This window comes from Sorex fumeus, unplaced genomic scaffold, assembly GCF_029834395.1.
Source record: "Sorex fumeus unplaced genomic scaffold, SorFum_2.1 ptg000017l, whole genome shotgun sequence".
Classification (NCBI taxonomy): Eukaryota; Metazoa; Chordata; class Mammalia; order Eulipotyphla; family Soricidae; genus Sorex; species Sorex fumeus.
The window spans coordinates 351,777-369,012 of NW_026606074.1; the positions used below are offsets into that span (position 1 = coordinate 351,777).

The 17,236-nt window shown below is 54.6% G+C and overlaps 1 pseudogene; it reads left to right on the forward strand.

Moving 5' to 3' along the window:
* Positions 1-17,236, forward strand: part of LOC130021555 (vacuolar protein sorting-associated protein 33A-like) — a 61,977-nt pseudogene that overhangs the window by 40,883 nt on the left and 3,858 nt on the right.

A 17,236-nucleotide genomic window follows, 5' to 3' on the forward strand; every position in this document is an offset into this window, starting at 1 on the left:
GCGGGTGCCCAGTCCGGAGAGTGGCCTCATTGGGGGGCATGGGGGGAGCTCACTGGAGCCCAGCCACCCCCGGCCCTCCCTGCTGTGTCCACGTGGCCTGGTGTTCAGGAGACCTGTGCTGGCTGGCTGGGAACTGTCGTATCCCAGTGGGGCCCTGTGGGAGTCCCTGGGGTTAAGTCCTGGGCGGGAGGAAACCTGCAGCACCCATGGGGCACGGCAGCAGACAGGCAGGGCTCAGGCCAGGCTGCAGACAGACGGACACGGGGTGCCGGCCAAGACCGTCTTCTCAGATGGGCTCCTGGCAGTGTGGTGCCCAGGGGCACTGCCAGTGCCCGGCTCAGCCCCTCAGCTCCACATGCTGAACTCACCCCTCCTACCCCCCCGCCCTGGCCCCGAGTCATTTGCTGCTTCTCTCCCAGGGGCTCAGTTGTTGTCCCGATGCGGGGACAGGCGCTGGCTGGGAGGGACTGGCACGCGCACCTGGTCAGTCTCTAACCACCTCTGTTAGCTGCGAGGCAGAAAAGGCTGATATGGCACTGCGTCTGGCGTTGGCTCGACAGAGCTTACTCCTGTAGCCTGCGGGTACCACCCAGTGCTCACAGCCGAGGGGACTCGCTTTCTCTTTTTTCTTTTTGGGTCAACCCAGCGATGCTCAGGGGTTACTCCTGCCTCGGCACTCAGGAATTACTCCTGGCATTGCTCAGGTCCGAATTGAACCCGGGTCGGCCACGTGCAAGACAAATGCCCTGCCCGCTGTACTCTCGCTCTGGCCCTCGCTGACTCTCTCAGCCCTCCTGTGTGTGGAGGCGGGGGCTGGGTCAGGCGCGCATCTACAGGATGGTGGCCCTCATGGGGGGCAGCAGTGACGCCCCTCACAACTCTCCCTCTCCCCCACAGGAAAGTGGAGGACCTCCAGTTCCGAGTCGAAGAGGAGTCTATCACCAAAGGCGACCTGGAGGTAAAGCCCGGGCAGGTCAAGAGGCTTGCAGGGTGCAGGCAAGGATGCGGGGTGGCCTGGCCGACCCCGCCGGGACCACTTCTGCTGGAGACTCCAAATCAGACAGGGATACCTGGTGTCATGCACCTGGCAGGGCCCGGCGGAGGCACCTCTGCTCCTTGGGGCCGGAGGCTGCTGTTGATGAGCGTTTTTCTCTCGTTCTGACAGTTGGGTCTACGCCTTTGCCTCAGCTTTGATTTTCAGTCAAGCAGCACAAATCAAATCCTTTAGAACCCCAGTTTTTTTAAGTAGGCGGGGGTCACACCGACCACCTGGCCCCCTGGCGCCGTGTAATCCCATCAGCGGCCAAGACTCAGAGACTATAAAATCCAGATCCCGGAACCTCGCGGCCACGCGACATCTTATCAGAACTTTTGTTTTATGACACCTTATTGTCTCATTCCTATTTTGGACAAACTTGCAGGCTATCGAATGTAGCCTGCCCACAGGGCAGAGTCTGGCAAACTCCCCGTGGCGTACCAAATATGCCAAATACCAGTAACAATGATGGGTCTCATTCTCCTAAATAGCCTTGAATATAATCTCACGGCTAGGATGAAAGAGACGTTACTGGGGCCTGCTCGAGGCAATCGACGAATAACAGGATGATGAAATGAAAACAATGAAATTCCTTAAAACAAGAAAAAGCAAACAGTCAGTTTGCAAAAGAATAATTTCTATTTCTGCTTCTTTTCCTTCCTGTTTTAAGTTCATGGAAATTTTGTTTTCCCACCAGAAGGAGGCGGCCTCCGAGAAGCTCGCCAAGGAGAACGAGTGGGGGAGGACCAAGCAGGACCATGCCAACAAGGAGAACGTGGACCTGATCGCCCCGTGGAAGTCCAAGCTGGAGACGGCCATCGCCCCGCCCCAACAGGCCATGGGCGAGCCGAAGGCGTCCGTGAGCCGGGGCGTGGGTGCCGAGGCGGCCGAGGTGGCCGAGCTCAAGATGCAGATGGAGAGGCTGCAGTTCGAGTCCCAGCAGGAGGTGGAGAACTTAAAGGCCCAGCAGGTGGCTGGGCGTGCAGCACACGCCTCTGAGCTGCAGACGCTCAGGTCGCGGCTGGTCAGGATGGCCCAGGAGCAGAAGAACAGCCTGGAGGCCGCGCGGGCCAAGCTCGACCAGACCGAGGACCAGCACCTGGTGGAGATGGAGGACACCCTGAACAAGCTGCAGGAGGCGGAGACAAAGGTAAAGCACCTGGAGGGGTTGCGGGCCATGTGTAGTCAGCAAGCCCAGGCCCTGGCCGACGCCACGGAGCAGCTGGAGGCCACCCAGGAGAAGCTCTTGCAGCTCGATGGGCTCCGGAAGGCCAGTTCCGAGGTAAATTGGGAATGGAGAGGATCAGGCAGCAGCTCCAGGTGGCTGAGCGGCAGATTCAGGAGTTAGAGAATGCAAAGTGGGCCGAGAGCGGCAGGTTGGTACCCGGGCGCCCTCGCCCACTTCCACGCTCGCTCCCTGCATGCTGTGTGTCAGTCTGCTCTCCGCCGTGTTCCGGCTTGGTGCTGACAGGTCTCCCGGTCACGTCCCGTGCGGTTCCCTCTGATGGGACTGAGAACGTGTCGGCACGATTCTGGGGCTGTCATTGGTCCCCAGCACCCGGATGCCATGCAAGCCTTGGCCCCGGCTAATTGGGCCCGTCTGGGGTCTTTCTGAAACTGAGAACTCTTCACAAGGCCAGTGAGAAAACAAGATAGGAGCCCCCAGAGCAAACCTCGGCCCCCCCGCCTTGGGCCCCCTGTGTACTCACCAAGTCTGCCCAGACCCTTGGGCTCGAGTCTGGCCGCAGGAGTCTTTCCCTGACCTTGCTGACCACTTGCTCGTGTGACTGGCTTTGCCATCCTGTCCCCGAGGTGCCTCAGTTTCCAGCTCGTGCTCAATGCCTCTGAGCCTCTGCGCTCCCTCAGGGCTGGTGACGTGGCCCATCTTGGTATTTCTCATTGCCGGCCCCTCCCTGCCTGCAGCACAAGCCCCCGCCCAGCCCTGCAGAGATTTCATCCCTTTCAGTCTCTAAGGGGTGCTTGGGCCAAGTCCGCCTTCCATCATGGCCTCCTGCTGACCACGGGCATGGACTCTCATGGTAGCCCTGACCCTGCGGAAGGACAAGACAGTGAGATCTGGGCCAAGCCGAGGAAGCTGCAGTTCTCACCAAGGAGCCCCGAGAAATGCCCTTTTCCTCCTATAGGATTGTGGTGGCAGAGACATGCCCTCCCAGCCGCCCCCCTCTCCCCGTTTCTCCCCCCCTCCCGGCGCTGGGCGCTTTGTTGGAGAAACTTCTCTGTTGGCCAAGATGGAAGGGCTGTGGGATTTGTAGACAGGAGTGACAGACATAACAGAAGGACCCAGAGACCCCCGGGAGTTCCTCTCAGGACTTAGGACTCCTTAGCTGGCATTCCGGAAACACCGGCTGAAACAAACGGAATCAATTCCTAGGACACAGCAGGGGATAGTTGAGCCACTTGTTCGCATCAAGATGTAACAAACGTCAAGTTCTGGTGACTGCTGCCTAGTGGATTACAGGTTCTTCATTTTAAATTCATATTGAAACCCCTCAAACTTTTAAAGTCACAGACAAGAAACTACAAGAAAGTAAATCTTGGGGGCCAGAGTGATAGTACAGTGGGAAGGGCATTTGCCTTGCACACGGCCTAAGTGAGTTCGATCTCCAGCACCCCATAGGGTCACTGTCATTGTCACTGTCCTCCCGTTGTTCATCGATTAGCTCGAGCAGGCCAAAAAAAAAAAAAAAGAGATAAACCTTTTCTTCCCTCCCTCCCCTCCCTTTCTCTTTCTTCCCTGTTTCCTCCCTCCCTCCTTCGTATCCTTAGCCTCCCTCCTCCCTTGCTTACTTCCTTCTTCCTCGCCAAGCCATGCTCTCGGCTCTGGGGTCCTCCCACCCAGCAGTAGCTGGTCTTTTCAGCTTGTGGACCGATCTCAGGCTCGCCCAGTGGTGCTGCAGTTCAAACTCGGGCCTGGTGTGTACTCCAGCCCTTTGTGCCGTCTCCCCGCCCCTGGAAAGTCAGTCTTTCTCATAGGCTTTCTTATTTTCTGGTCACTCCAAATGTAGGTCTAGAAAATGCCTCTGTTTGAGCCATTTTCAATAACCACTAGACAGTCATCACCAGAACTGATGGCGCCAAGGCCTTGGCTTTGAGAGCTTCAGGCAATCACGCTCACCTCACGCCTCTGTTCTTCGGGGTTGTGTTGGGTCATGGGCTTCTCATATGTGCTTTCTGTTTTGTTTTCCCCTTCCTGTTCCTGTTCGTATTTTTGGTCCATTCACTCCATCCTTGTCACTCTGGTAGGCCGAGAGCCTGGCTGAGGAGCTGCAGGGGAAGGAGCTAGCGCTTCGTAGTCTTCAGGAGAACTTGAACGAAGTCACTCGAGTGAAGGAGGCTTTGGAGAAAGAGCTTCGGAGTTTGGTGAGTACCAGGGGAGTCGGACGCTGATCTTTCCCTTGCTGAGGGTAAAGCGATGCCTCCTCAGGCGAGCTCGGCCCTATTGCCTCTGAGGCTCACGAGCGTGTCAGCTAGAAAGCCCCAGGGGCTGCGCGAGCCCCCATTGGGGCAGCAAAGGTAGGTGCGCTGCTCTGTCCGCGCTGTGCCCTCCGCCTCTGCCTGATCAGTGAGTGGCCAGCGATGCTCCCTGAGTGCCAGGCTCCTTCCTCCCCTCAGCAGCGCCTCAGGCTCCTCTCCCGTGCCCCTGCCCCCTCGGCTCGGTCTCCCCTGGCAGCCGGGAGCACTGGGGGCTCACATCAAGGGGAGGGGGTGAGAGACATGCACTGGGAAGGCCGCTTTTCTGGAACCTTCCAGACACCTTCCTGCACTGGATCAAAGTGTTTTTTCTGGTTTTCTTTTTAGGATTTTTGTGTGTGTGTGTGTGTGTTTGTTTTTTTGTGTGTGTGAGTTCGGGGTAGATTATTTTTGTTTTCTGTGGTTTTTTTGTTCCTGTTGTAGTTCTTGTTGTTTTTTGTCTTTTTTTGTCACAGTTGGGGACGTTCAGGGGTCACTCCTGGCTCTGCACTCAGGAATTACTACTGACGGTGCATCCCCTATGGGATGCTGGGGATCAAAGGCGGGTCATCCTTGTGCAAGACAAACACCCTCCCCGCTGGGTGATTGCTCTGGCCCTGGGGTGTGTGTATAAATATATTTTTTTTGATGGTGGTTGTGGGGGACTAGTGCCATGCCTGTCAGTCCTTGGAGGCGACTCCTGGCTTTGTGCTCAGGATATTCCTGTTAGTGCCGGGATTCAGACCAGGGCCAAGTGGCCTTACTCAGTGCTCTCTCTCTCCCAGCCCCCAGATGATCACCATGTTTATTGGGGCTCCCTCCAAACTCGGTGGTACTCCTGGCTCAGGGTCTAACCGGCTGGCTGTTCTCGGGCGCCTGGACCCTGTGCCAGCCCTTCAGCCCCCAATATCTATGTTCTAAGTGCAAGTTCATTTTCATGAACATTGTGTGTGTGTGCTGGTGAGCAGAGCAGAGTCGCCCGTGTGTGTGCGGGTATGTTTATGTGTTTGTGTGCGTTGTGTGTGTGTGTATGTGTGTGCGCGCGTGTGTGCTGGGGGTAGGCAGGAGGCCTGCGGCTGATGGTGGCCCCCGGCTCCCCGCAGGGGGAGAAGGTGGACGTGAGCCGCAGCCAGTCCCAGGCTCTGCAGGCCGAGCACGCCAAGTCCACCACGGAGAGCCAGGCGCAGCACGAGGAGGCGCTGCAGGCCCTGCAGAAGCTGCAGCTGCAGGCGGAGGAGAAGCTGCAGGCGGTGCAGGCGGAGAACGGGAGCCTGCTGCGGGAGGTGGCTGAGCTGAAGACGCAAGCCGACAAGGCCAAGGTGTGTGGGCGCAGGGCCGCCGTCTCGGGGTCGGGTTCTGTTGGGGGCCTCGGCCTGCAGCCTCAGACACTTCCTCCGCCCGTTGGCGCCTGTGAGAGCTGGAAGGGGGTTGCTCCCGGGGCGCCCGGCAGAGCACATAGAAGCCCAGGGACCCCAGCTTGGGTTGTCCGTTTTGTCTTTAGCTTGCTCAGTAAGTTCAGGCCTTCGTGTTTTCACTTGATTGCTCAAAGGCATTTTTTAGTGTATCAGAGAAATGTTAAGGTTCGAAGCTCAGTGGGGAGAAATAGAGCGGCTAGAATAGTGCAGTGAGAGGGCACTTGCTGTGCATGTGACCCACCGGGGGATCCCCAGCATCCCCCAGGGTCCCCCAAGCACCCAGGAGGAAGCCGTGACCTCTGCCGGGTGTGAACCCCAAAACAAGAAGGAAAATAATGTACACACACATATATGTGTGTACATACATAACATGTACATATGTGTACATCTTTATATCCATATAATAAGTGTATTTTAATTCATATGTACATATTTTGATACATTTTTAGTTTTACACGCTTGGTCCCATGTATAGTTTATACATATATGTGTATGCCTATACATATATGTGCTTGTATATATATGTGTGTGTATACATATCTATAAGCCAGTGGAAAGAAAACGGAAGCGAGCTTACATCAGAGGAAACCAGGGCTGCTGAGTGGCGGCCATGGCCCGCGTGTGTGTTGGTGCCCGGCCTCTTTCCACCACGCACCAGAGCCAGGGCTACGTCTCCTCTCTGGACCACCTGCACAGCCCAGTTCTGTGGCCAGCAGCCTCGTGTACATGCTCAGGTCAGCCCCATTCCGGTAACCTGACCGTCAGCGGTCAGCTGCCCAGCGCACACCAGTAGCCTGCTGCAGCTCATGGCTGCTGAGCTGGACAGAGAAGATAGCCCTTGCTGCAGAAAGTTCTGGAAAGTACATGGCGGTTAAACTATGGTGTGCATTGAGACTCAGAAAAGAAAACGCACAACCCATTGCTGACGGGCAGGGAGAGCAGGTGAGGGAGACCCTGGCCCGTGTGCGGCCACTCCTCCTGGATCCTCTGGGTCCCTCCCAAATTACTGCAAACACTGCCTCCCATTGTTCATCGATTTGCTCGAGCGGGCCCACTAATGTCTCCATTTTGAGACTTGTTGTTACTGTGTTTGGCAAGCAAAACCTGTTGGCTTCAGTCTCCAAAGCTTGGTGGATTAGTCTGGATTTTCTATAAAGTGTATAACTTTTGGGACTAAGTCCATTTCCTGCCTCTGTTTGTCCCTGTGAAAATCGTTTGACCAGCAGTGGTTGCTTTTGCCTTCCCCTTCTGCACAAAGTTCAAAAACAAAATACTTTTTGTAGTTCTTTGAATTGTACTGAAAACTAGTTTTTTAATGCATCCCTTCTATGACAGTGATGGATTTTATAATAGAATAATTGAAGTGGGGGGAAAAATCTTATGCCCCAACGTCAAGATCCAACTGTACTTAAACCTTCCGGGGAGCTGTCAGGAATAATTTAAGACGGCATTTCAAAAATAAAATGGCTGATAGTCAGAATGGGTAGTGCTGCCTTGTACTCAGCCAACCCGGGTTGATCCCCAGCATCCCGTATGGTCCTCCGGCCCTGCCAGCAGTGATCCCTGAGCACAGAACCCTGAGCGAGCCCGGAACACCTCCAGGTGTGGGGCCCCCATCCACAAAAAAGGCAGGTAGATATGTTGACCCTGTGAAGCTGTTTCAGCCTCTCCATCCTGCGTGTGTGTGTGCGTGTGTGTGTGAGTGTGTGAGTGTGTGCGCGCGCATATACACGCGTGTGCAGGTAAGACTACTCTGCCATTTTCATTTCTGGTATTTAGGCCACATGAAGTGCTTGGCTTGCTTGTGCCTGCTTGATCTCATTCTTGTTTCCATTCTTCCCCGCTTTTGTTTCTGTAGTCATTAACTTCCCTAATAACATCAGAGGAAATTGAGCTGATGTCGGAGGATCGCAGGGCCCTGAGGTCAGAGAATCAATTGCTGGCGAAGGAGAAGCTCTCTCTGAAGTCAGAGAGAGAGTCATTGCTATTGAAGTTGAAGGAAGCGGAGGCCAAAAACTCTTCGCTGCGGGAAGAGCAGAGGAAGCTCTGGCTGTTGAACCAAGCGATTCTTTTCGATAAAGAGAAGGTCATCGAGGCCAGGCGGGCCGCAGAGAAGCTCTGGCAGGAGGAGCGGCTCGGCCGAGAAGCCCTCGAGGCGGAGAAAGAGAAAGTGCTGGAAGAGGGCAGGGCAGTGCAGGAGGAGCTCCAGAGGGTGCGCGCGGAGAACGACGCCCTGCAGGTCGCCAAGGTGGGGCTGCAGGCCCTGGTGGAGGAGCTGCAGATGAGCAAGAGCGGTCTGGTGGCCGAGTGTAAGAAGGGCCTGGAGGAGAGGGGCCAGCTGGAGGAGCATGCGAAGAAGCTGGTTCTGGAGAACCTATCCCTGGCCAAGGACAAGGACAACATCATCCAGAAGCTGCAGTGCTCCTACGAGGAGCTGGCTCGGGATCAGAAGTCGCTGGTGCAAGAGATCGAGGAGCTCACGGCCGAGAAGAAGTCGGCCCTCGAGAAGCAGTTGGCCCTCGAGGCGGCGCTGCAGGAGGCCCGGGACGCGGCCCGCAGCCTGGAGAAGACACACGCCAGCGTGCTGCAGGCCAAGGAGGCGCTTGACGCCGAGCGGCAGGAGGAGTGCCGGCGGCTGGCGGAGGACTGGCTCGCGGCACAGCAGGCCCTGGTGCAGGAGCGGGAGGCCCGTGCCCAGGAGACCCAGGCGGCCGCCCACGAGGCCAGCCAGCTGCGAGGCCGCCTGGGGCTGCTGGAGCAGGAGGTGGAGGAGCTGCGGGTGCGTGCCCAGGGGCTGCAGGCCGAGCACCTGGACCTGGTGGAGGAGAAGGCGCGGTCAGACAAGAAGGTGGCCGAGATCCTGCGGGAGAAGGAGCAGCTGGCCGGCAGTTACTTCCTCCTCCAGAAGGAGGTCAGTCGGCTGGCCCAGACCAGCAGCCACGTCTCGGCCAACCTTCTGGAGGCCCAGAAGGAGAACCGCCTGCTGAGAAAGGACAAGATCAGGCTCGCCGTTAAAATCAGAGAGCTCGAGACGCTGCCGTCATTTACGGTAAAGTGGAGCAGGCCCGACCCCCGTTGGCCCCGGGCACCCCCTTGTAGCGGTTAAGAGGATTGCTCTTCGTCGGCACAAGGAGCGGTGGATCCCCACGGAACCCGTGTGTCACGGGCTGTTTGCTGCGGGCGCAGGGACAGCTCGTCACCACGTGCCTGCTGACCTCTAGGACAAGGCATAAGCTGTGAATAAAACCAAAAAGAACAGTATGTTCATATCCGGGGGGAGTTCTCACGGAAGATTGCACTGTGGCTCTTCAAGACGTAAGGGAAGTCATGAGAGAGGCACTGAGTTGTAAAGTAAAGCGGTGTCTTCCGGGGGGACTTTGAGCGGTTGCCCTGAGTCTGCTCACTTGGGACTCGGGGGTGCCCTGTGCCACCAGCAGTGTGCCCGGTGCAGGGCAGCCTGGACTCGAGGGTGCCTGGTGCCGGGCAGGTGTTCTCTCTTCCCAGCTCACTCAGGGTTTGCCTTTCTCCCACTCCCACACCTGTGCTCACGGCTCACATCTCCTCTCCTTCCTTTCCCCCCTGCCCACAACGCTTTCCAACCAGGCCTGCTTAGCTGTCCGCTCATGTCATTTTTATTCTGTGTGAGGAATGGAGGCTCTCTGGGAGCACTAGGCTGTTTCGGGGCATCAGTCTTGCCGCTGAGCGGTTTAGACGTGAGTCCCCGAGGGGTGAGCGGCGCCCAGCGGGGGCCGGAACCACTGTGGCAGGTTTGTGTGGCGTTTCGCGCTGTGCTCTGCCACTGCGGCCAACCCCTCCCTGGCCCCCAGGCCTGGCTCAACGAGGTTTCTCTCTCCAGGCTGTGCAGACAGCGGAAGATGCCAGGCATTTTATGGAACAACTGTCCCAAGAGAAGACAGAGACCCTGGCCTCCCTGGAGGACACCAGGAACACCAATGCAAACTTGCAGAATGAGGTGGGTGATGGTGGTGACCAGGGCGTATAGGCCCGGCCTCAGCCTTGAGAAAAACCATATCCTGGGCCAGAGCGATAGCACAGCGGGGAGGGCGTTTGACTTACACATGCCAGACCCAGGTTCAGTCCCCGGCATCCCATATGGTCCCCTGAGCACCGCCAGGAGTAATTGGTCCCTGGTTCTCGCATGGGACAGGAGGGGAAGTGTACCCCTGCGTGACCCCTGTATGACCCCTGGGGAGGTGCTGCGCGGAGTGACCACACAGGATCCGGGGGACATGGGGCGGCCTGGCCAGATCACTGAACAGCTGACCACTCCCAGACTGCTCGGAGGAGCAATGAGCCCGGCAGGGACTGGACGCCCCAGTTAGCTCGCCCAGAGCCTGGGCCGGGACAGGAAGAGAAGCCACATGTGTTGACATACACAGCGTCTCAAGGCTCTTTGATGACCGTGAGAAGGCGAGCCAGTGCCCTCTGACCTCACAGCCCCACTTTCCCGGGCTCAAGTGACTGCTGACGGCCTGGGCTGCTCCTCCCTTGCCAGGAGTGATCCCTGAGAACAGAGCCAGGGCTTAGTTCCCACCCACCAAACAAACCAAACTGACTACCCACAAAGGTTATAGATAAGCATGTATACATACACAGACATGTACATATGTATATATGCATGTATGCTTCAAAAGAGTCGGGGAATATCTACCATTGAAAATATCCGAGAATGGGGCCGGAGCTATAGCACAGCAGGAAGGGTGTTTGCCTTGCACGTGGCCAACCCAGGTTCCATCCCCGGCATCCCATATGGTCCCCGAAGCACAGCCAGGAGTAATTCCGGAGTGCAGAGCCAGGAGTCACTCCTGAGCAACGCCCGGTTGTAACCCCAAAATCCCCCCTCCCAAATGAATTGATTAATCACAATAAAAGAAGCCAAAAAGAAGGAAGCTGAGGAAGAAGGGACTGTGCTCACCTGGCACGCGTGAGAACCAGGGCCCGGGCACCTGCTGCCAGAACCCCACCCCCACACGCTCCCAGCACAAGAGGTGATGCTTACGGAGTGAAAGGCCCCATGGACAAGGACACATCCCTTCAGTCAAGGGGTCACGTCCTTGCCAGAGCCGAGAAGCCAGACCCCTCCACTGCCCTTACTCCTGCTGCTCTCCCAGAACCTGGGCTTCGGGCTCCCATAAAATTGGCAAATCTTCACTTTGCCAGAGTCGAACACCACTTTGAAGGGCCTCCTTCCCATCAGGAAGGTCCGGTCACAAACGGAAACGTCCAGCAACATGTGACTGTCCCGGCCACGTTGCGCGTGCTCTGGGCGCAGAGCTGGGGGAGTCTGGTCCTCTGGGCTGCCTTCCTGCTTCTTGCTCCTGTCGAGGGAGACAGCTGGGTGGGGTCCTCTGGGGTGTGCACACTTGGCTGCAGATCCCAGTGCCCGCACCTACCATCAGCAGGCTCAGGTCTGGCCTGCGGCAGGAGTCAGCCTTGGGGCCTCCTTGATGTCTCTCCTTCCCCAACCCTCTTCCATCACACCCGGGCCTGCAGCGCTTTATAGTTTGAATCCTCTCTGAGGAAGGGGACCATCTGGGTCCCAGTGCCCTGAGGAGTTCCGCACACCCTCAGTTCCTCACTTCCTGCACTTCTGTACTTAACAGCCGGTGGCCCTGGACGGCACATGTGGGCTGAAGTGAACTTTACATGTGGGCTGTGGACGTGGACCCTGCATGGGCTTGTTGGGAACTGAACATTTCCATGGTTTTTTTTATTTTTTTTTTCAGCTGGAGGAAGAGAGATCTGTGTTTCTTGGCTCCAGTGTGGGGGGGCCTGGGCACTCTCAGAGACTCCTCATCAGAACTTGCCCTGAGGGAGAAAAAGAATCAGTCTGTTTTTCTGGTTTTCTTTCTTCTTTCTTTGGGGGCCACACCTGACGATACTCCAGGCTTCCTCCTGGCTCTGCACTCAGGAATCACTCCTGGCTGCTCTCCGCTGGCCCCTGTGGGATGCCAGGGATCAAACCTGGGTTGGCTGCGTGCGAGGCAAGCACCTTTCCCGCTGTGCTATCACTCAGACCCAAACCTGCCAGTTTTTAAATGAAACATGAATGTTTGTGCCGACAGTCATGCTTGCTTTTGTAAAGTGGGATTTTTCCCCCCGTGGATTTTAAAGAAGTGAGTCTGTCTTTGTAGGAGAGGGAAGGCCCTCTTGACTCCCTGCTCTGAGAGGAACCGAGGGGGCCCAGCATGTCCTCCTGGGGTCTTCCCTGGGGCACCCGGGAGCTTGCGCTCAGGAAGGGAAAGGGGAGCTCTGGCTGCCTCAAACCCTGGGGCGGGGACTGGAAGCGGGGCCCAGCCTCCTCTGTGGCGGGCTCCGATGGCTCCCGCAGATGGCTCACCGTCTCACGCTCTCCTTTACCACAGATTGATTTCCTGAATTCCGTGATTGTGGACCTCCAAAGAAAGAATCGGGACCTCAACAATAAAGTGGAGATGATGTCCGAGGCTGCTCTCCAGGAAGGGGGACGACCTCAACAATTGAACAATTACGACAACAATGGTTTCGGCCCGGCCACCCCATTCTCTGCACTGTGCAGAAATCTCCAGCAGTTGATGGATGACCTAACAGTGTACTTGTGAAACACCTATAATAACCAATTTACTGTTTTTATAAGCTTTACTTTTTTTGACTGTGCGTTTAGATGATGTATGATGAGAAATTCAACATTAATTCTTTTGGATTTTCTTATCACAAAAAAATTAAATGAAGGACCTCAACCATCAGAAGTTTATCATCCAGTTTGAATCTATTTTTTTCACTTGAATGTTTTCTAGTTCTGTAAAAAGTGATAAATAATGTACCATCCAGGCTACATGTATAATAAGAACTTCTATCATTGTATATATGCTTTTGATGTATTTTCCTCTGGAGATTATCAACTGTCTGACAAGTGAAAGATCTGTATCAATTGAAATTTTTAGTAATAACCATTATTGAAATTGTTTCACAAACTATGTAAAGCAGTATTAAAATTTGAGCAAACAAGTGTCCTATATCTACTTAATAAAATTATTTCTTTTTGCCAGTGATAACTGATTATGCTCAGGTTCATTTATAAAAGATTTTTGGCTAACAATCAAGAATTATAGAGTCAAATAAGTCAAACAGTTTCTACAATGGAATTCTGATACACCAATTTCTTTTTGTTTCTTTATGTTTGTGCCACCCCTGGTGATGTCTTAGGGCTTATTCATGGCTCTGCACTCAGGAATCACTCCTGACAGTGCTTGGTCAGACTATATGGAATGTCAGGGATTGAAGCCAGATTGGCCAAAGCAAATGCCCTACCAGCTGCACTATTGCTCTGGACCTGTAAACCATTTTCTTAAAAGCGTTTATCTTGGGCTAAAGAGATAGTGCAGTGAGTAGGGTACTTGCATGTGGCTGATCTGGGTTCGATGGCAGGAATCCCATCCAGTCATCTGTGCCCTGGCAGGAGCAATCTCTAAGTGCAGAGGCAGGAGTAAACCCTAAGAAGCACTGGGTTGGGGGTATGGTGCCACCAGCAGGTCAGTCTGTACCTGTGAGGCGAGTGCATCAGCAGCCTGATGGCGCCTTCAGACTTCCAGGTACCCCCAAATTGCTGCCGTGCGTTTGGCCAGACCCCAAAAACTTGAGGCAGAGTTGACCAAGAAAGTAAACAGGTAAAAGATATGTGGGAGATACACCCACAAACCACCTCCAGTTCAGCTATATAATTGGAGACATGGCCTCTCTGGTTCCTGATTGAACTGCTTAACGGCCATGATCCCAGAGAATCAGAAACAAATCTCGAAACCCAACGGCTTTTGGCAAAAATGTGTCCAGTCCCTGCAGTAAGTTAGAGGCGCTGGGCCACCCCAGGTGGGAATAGATTTTGTGCCTTGGCCTGTTCCCTCTGGCAGCCCGCTGGCCGCCATTCTCCAGAGGCCACTGGACAGTCAGATTTAGGCCCACAGTGACGAGACACGTAGGGCCTCATGGGATGGGGGTGGAGCTGGCCCTTTCCTCCCCAACAAGACCCCAAGTCGTCACCCACAAACGGCCTCTCTGGCTTCTGATCAAGTTGTTTAACGGCCATGATCCCATAGACTCAGACACAAATCTCGGAATCCAGTGGCTTTTGGCAGAAATGCATCCAGAACCTGCAGTAGGTTACTGTCGCTCAGCCATTCCAGGGAAGAAAGGGTGCTGTCCCTCCACCTGCTCCCCCTTGGCGGCTCGGTGGCCGCCATCCTCCAGAGGCCACTGGACAGTCAAGTTTGGGCCCTCAGTGATGAGACACGTGGGGCCTCACGGGATGGGGTGGGACCAGCCCTTTCCTCCCCATCCCAGCAAGACCCCTAGTCACCACCCACTAACGGCCTTTCTGGCTCCCGATCAATCTGCTTAATGGCCATGATCCCACAGACTCAGGAACAAATCCTGGAACCCAGCAGGTTTTGGGAAGAAATTCCTCCAGATTTAATTGTTAAAATTTTGGAATTTCAAAATCGCACAGCCACTACTGCAGCCACACGACACCATATGTTATTCATAACCAGGAATAGAAAACAAATTGTCTACTGATGCCTTTTCAGGAGATCTGAATTTTGGGGTAAAATCCCAAATAATAATAGTGGATCCAGTGTCAAAATATTGAATGAAATCAAAGTAGAGATAGAGTAATGTGGAAATCATCTCCTCCACAGGTAAGGGGAGGGTGTGGGGTGGGGGTATACTAGGGGTTTTGGTGGTGAAGAATGAGCACTGGTGAAGGTACGGGTGTTTCATTGTATGACCAAAACTTAAACCCAAAAGCTTTGTAACTGCTATCATGGTGATTCAATAAATAAAATTATAAAAAAGGAAAATAAAGAACCACTGGTGAGGTTTAAAGGTATAAAAAACCCTACACAGGGGGCTGGAGAGATAGCACAATGAGTAGGACCTTTGCCTTGCACGAAGCGGACCCGGGTTCACTTCCCAGCATCCCACATGGTCCCCTGAGCACTGCCAGGAATAACTCTTGAGTGCAGAGACAGGAGTAACCCCTGTGCATCGCCAGGTGTGACCAAAAAAGCAAAAAAAAACCCAAAACAAATAAAACCTTTATTGTATTATTGCAAAGCTTCCTAACCAACGTAGCCTAAAATGAATACCTTCAGTGATTCTCCATAGCTATTTCACAAGAAGAAATGAAAGGGACACCATGCAGTACAGACACCATCAATCCATAAAGTCTGGGAAAGAAACTGGAAGTTGCTATATTTTTAACCCAAAATGAACAGATCCAAAGATGTTTATAAGCACCAACTCCTGTACGTTTGACGCACGTGTCCTCAGGTTGATCTTTCTGGAGAAAGAGCTTGAACAAGACCGTCACTTTTAGCCTACATAATCCCCAATAGCAGTCCTTGACTTTAGAATCTATGGTAGGGAATTCAAACGGTCTATACATGAATCATGGTTACTTGGCAGGATATACAAATATTACATCGTACTGTGCATATTCTGTAATACGAGGTTGTAAGTCAGTAAACTCTAGATTGGAGAGAGAGCCCTGGGGCAAGGCTGATGCCTAGCAAGCAGCAAACCCAGAGTCTTTTCCCTGGCACTTCCTATGGTCCCCAGCATCCCCTCCAGGAGTGATGCCTGAGCAGAGCTCGGAGGAGCCTCAGCACTGCTGGATATGGTTCCCGAGTCCCTTCACAAATATAAGTAAGCACCCATTTTGTGGAACATGGTATATATGGTCACGGTCCTCCCGCTGTTCATCGATTTGCTTGAGCGGGCCCAGTAACGCCTCCATCGTGAGACTTGTTACTGTGTTTGGCATATTGAATACGTCATGGGTAGCTTGCCAGGCTTTGCCATGCGGGCGAGATACCCTCAGCAGCTTGCCGGGCTCTCCGAGAGGGGCGGAGCGTGCAAGGCAAACCCCCTACCCGCTGTGCTATTGCTCCAGCCCATAATATACACCAGGATCAGGATCAGGATCATCCTGTTGTCCGTCGATTTCCTTGAGCAGGCACCAGTAATGTCTCCTTCTTCCTAGCCCTGAGATTTAAAAAGAGCCATTTCAATGCTCTTTTAGGATTAGGGAATGAGCCCCGTCATGGTTACTGGTATTTGGCATATTGAGTAGGACACGGGAAGTTTGCCAGACTCTGCCATGTGGGCAGGATACTTTCGGTTAGCCTGCCGGGTTCTCCAAAGTAAGAACGCGATAATAAGATGTCATTATTCCGGGAGCTGGGTTTTATAGTCTCTGGATTTTGGCCGTTGATGGGACCAACCTGGCCCTTGCGGCAGCTGGTGGGTGTGACGTTTACCTACTGGAAGATGAGGAAGGGGTCTGGGTGGAGAAGGCCCAGTCCCGATCTGAGTAGGCTTGGAGACCTCAGCCCTGGGACCCGCATGCCTGGGTTCCTCTGCCAGTTCTTTCATGCATGAGGCCCATCCGGACGTGTGGAGAGTGGGCCCAGCATGGCCGTGGCTGGCTCCAGAGGTCCTCAGCTGCTGTGGCTCTGCTCGGGGCGGGGCGGGGGGAGAGAAACTCAACCCTCCCCCCTCCAAGGGGCCCCAGTGAGGAGAGCCAGGCGCAGGGGCAGGAGACTCTGCTCAGACAAGAGCTGGATCATCAAGATCAGGCCAGGGCCAGCCCGCCCGCGAGAAGGGCGCCCTCCTGTGGCATCTTGGGAGAACAGCAGCTCAGACGCAGGCTAGAGAATCAAGATCAGGCCAGGGCCACCCTGCCAGAGAGAAGCGCGCCCTCCCGTGGCAGCTTTGGAGAACTGCAACACAGACAGGAGCTGGAACATTAAGGTCAGGCCAGGGCCACCCCCGCCAGCGAGAAGGGCGCCCTCCCATGGCAGTTCGGCAGAACTGCAGCTCAGACAAGAGCTGGATCAAATCAAGATCTGGCCAGATCACCCCCGCCGGCGAGAAGCGCGCCCTCCCGTGGCAGATTTGGAGAACTGCAACTCAGACAGGAGCTGGATAATTAAAAGCAGGCCAGGGCCACCCCCCCCCAGCGAGAAGGGCGCCCTCCCGTGGCAGTTCGACAGAACTGCAGCTTAGACAAGAGCTGGATCAAATCAAGATCTGGCCAGATCACCCCCGCCGGCGAGAAGCGCGCCCTCCCGTGGCAGCTTGGGGGAACTGCAGCTTAGTCAAAGGCCGGGGAGTCAAGATCTGGCCAGCCACCCCTGCCTTTGCCCCCAGGTGACCCTGTCTGCCTTGTTTCATCCAGCCCCCCTCGTGATCTCTTTCTCACCCCCTCACATTTCTCTAACTTTCTTTCAATAAAAACATTTTACTGAAGAATTTT